This window comes from Corvus brachyrhynchos, unplaced genomic scaffold (genome assembly GCF_000691975.1).
Source record: "Corvus brachyrhynchos isolate BGI_N302 unplaced genomic scaffold, ASM69197v1 scaffold542, whole genome shotgun sequence".
Taxonomy (NCBI): domain Eukaryota; kingdom Metazoa; phylum Chordata; class Aves; order Passeriformes; family Corvidae; genus Corvus; species Corvus brachyrhynchos.
Window position 1 is genome coordinate 1538165 of NW_008236766.1, and position 2828 is coordinate 1540992.

Genomic DNA, 2828 nt, shown 5'->3' on the forward strand with positions numbered 1-2828 from the left:
TTCCCTCCCAGCAGCGGGTGCCAGGGAAAGGGGCTGTGCGGCTGCAGCACCATCACCACCTCCCTGCCGTGGCCACCGCAGCTCTGTCCCTGCTCCATGAGCCCGTTCGGTTCCTCTGCTAGCTCAGTATGCCCACAGGCATCCCGTCAGACTAGGAAAAAATGATTTTCTTGTTACCACTGGCCTCGGCGCTAATTCAGACGTATTTTCCAAAGAAACCCCGCCGCACTGCAGGAGGACAACGTGTACGGTGGATACAGCATCCCGCAATCTCCGCAGGGGCAGCTCGGGCTGCCATGAGGCTTTCCTTAGGGTGCTAAGGCAGAGCAAAGAAAAATCTGTGAGGAAGGCTGCTTCCCTGCAAACAGCGTTTCCCCAGGTGCCTGCGTACATGCCCCGGGGCTGCAGGAACGAAGGACGTGCTCAGCATCACGTACTCCTCTTTTGGGAGCAGGGCTCGCGCTCATCCCTTCAAGCCACAAACAGGGTGGGCGTGTGTGAGGAGAGGGTATCAGCCCGTGGTGTAGTGCTAATGCGGCCGTGAGGGCCAAAATAAAATGCAAATGGAAACTTTGTGACGCTTCGTGAATTTAGAGACTATTGTGGCTTCCACACACTTACTGTGAACTCCAACTACTCGGAAATGCCAGGAAGCAAAAGTGAAGAAAAGCACCGTTTTATGGACTTGCTTCCTGAGTATGTCGGAAGTACCCATCCTTCAAAAAAAAGGAAGGTGCAGTGGTTGTTTTAACACATAAGATGAAACAGTATTTGGCAAATGTAGCTGCATCTCACCTCCAGAAGAAATTAAACTTGGAACAGGATGATGCAAAACAGTTAAATTAGAAACATCCTGAAAAGCCTTGAGAGGGAGATTTAATGAGGCAGTTTTTAACACCCTAGAAAAACCAATTGACAAGAGCCCTTCTTCTGCCTTTTTTCTTATATTTTAGCCTAATTGACAGAGGAAATGTAAAAGGATATGAGCAGCAGGGTCAGAGGAAAGCCCATGTCAGACTGGGCAGAATGTTGATAAAAAGAAAAAAAGAAAACATGATCTCCAGCACAATTGCACTCACTTTCCCCCATCAAACATTACTTTAAATTCCTTAATGAATAAAACCACCGAAAAAATAACCCCTTCTGCCCTACTCAGCCTGGTCATAGCTCACATCACTCTTCTGCCTGCCAAAGGATCTTGATCTAGCATCAGCTTTACACATTGTTATTAATATCATTGCTAATTAATAGAGCTTCTTGCCATGGCTGCAGCACACAAAAGGCTTTAACAGGATCTGGGCCTAACGATGTCTTCATGCAAACACTCAGCTGCTGTTATTCTTGTTGTTATATTTTTTCTGAGCACACATTGATATCTCAGATGGGATTAAAAGCTCAGGCATAGTCATGAGACAGTTTCAAAAGCAGCCTGGACTTGGTGTTGACACAAATTATCTGTTTCAATGCCTACCTGAGCATAGAGATTTCTCTTCCCACTCTGAAGAGGCTTGTGCAGCTCAGCCCTGACTCGAAGTGCAAGTGCTGGGGTTCTGGTTCCTCAGTCCTGACTAAAAAAGAAAAGAAACTCAACAAACCACACTTTAAAAACTTTTTTATGGTCAGACTTTTCTTAGCCATTTTCAGAAAGTCCCTCTCACACTGGGACTGAAGTTTTGCATTTGTAGCAGTGCAAGGTTGTGTTCTCTGAACCATTTCCTTTGCCAGTGATGCTTTGGGCCATTTTACTCTCTCCGAGCCATAGAGTCAACCACCACATCTCTCTGTGAGGGAGGACCATGCCCCTTTTTCACCCAGGCTTTCCTCCCAGCCAGAAGGATTGTGTGGCCATGGGCTGCTTTTTCCCAGACAGGAGGTGGGAAATGACAGGAGCAGGGTACAGCCTGCTCACACCTGGGCCCCATCAAAAGCTGAGTGGTGTGGCACTGCTCCCTGTGGGGATGGAGGTGCCACCTTCTGTGTTTGCTGGTTTGCTTTAGCATGGCCACTGCCTGCCTGTGAGGGTTGCACTATGTCCAAGGGGGTCTCTGCTGGCTGATGGAGCTTCCTGGGGAGATGGCTGGCCCAAAACAACCAACACCTCAAGCCTGGTCTCACAGAATAGCTGCACGTGGTCCCTCCGGCAAAGAAAGCCACCTGCCCGTGCTCCAGCACACTCTCCTCACTGTCACCATGACAGATGGCAAGAGTCAAGCCTACAGCTGCTCTCACTGCACCTCCAGCCAGCAAATCCTTCCCACCAGCAGGAGAAAATCCAGAGCCTATATTCCTTGAAATCATGCTTCAAGGAACAGCACAGGCATGGGGTGTGGTAGGAGAACCAGCCTGTCAGAGGGAAAGGGGACAAGAAAACACTGCCAGGCGCTGAACACCCGTGCTGGGCCAGGCTGCTGTGAGCGCAGAGCAGGGAGCAGTCCTGCACAGCTTCGAAGGCAGCTCTGTCTCTGCCTCCGCCCTCGCCCTGTTCTGACCAGTCCCTGCCCCTGGCGTCCCTGGGGCTGCCAGCAAATCTGAGGTGCTCTGTGCTGCAGGCTGGCACAGATCTTGCGGCAGAAAGCTCCCGATGAGCGCTGAGCCCGGGGCAGCCTGTGCCGGGTCCAGGGGAGCGTCTGCTGAGCCCACACCACCTCCAGGAGAGCAGAGCTGCACAACCACGCTCTGTTCTTCCAGTTTTCCATTCTTTTCTCATTTTCATCTCGCCCCTCCTGATGAGCCCCAAGTCCCTACGTGCCGAAGCAGGATGAGAAGACTGACACGATTTTTCCAAAGCCCCCGGCGAGTCGTGGGACCCGCAGCCCAGGGCTCCGCCA

The 2828-nt window shown here is 51.2% G+C and overlaps 1 long non-coding RNA gene across 5 annotated transcripts in view; it reads right to left on the minus strand.

Annotated features, from left to right (window-relative positions):
- Nucleotides 1-6: 6 nt before the first annotated feature.
- Nucleotides 7-2828, minus strand: part of LOC108444958 — a 46432-nt gene continuing 43610 nt past the window's right edge. For 4 of the 5 annotated variants that reach the window (XR_001859681.1, XR_001859677.1, XR_001859680.1 and 1 more), the window contains one exon: nucleotides 7-1568. This is a non-coding gene — a long non-coding RNA (uncharacterized LOC108444958). The remainder of the gene's footprint in view (nucleotides 1569-2828) is intronic. The other variant, XR_001859679.1, reaches the window with a different exon arrangement.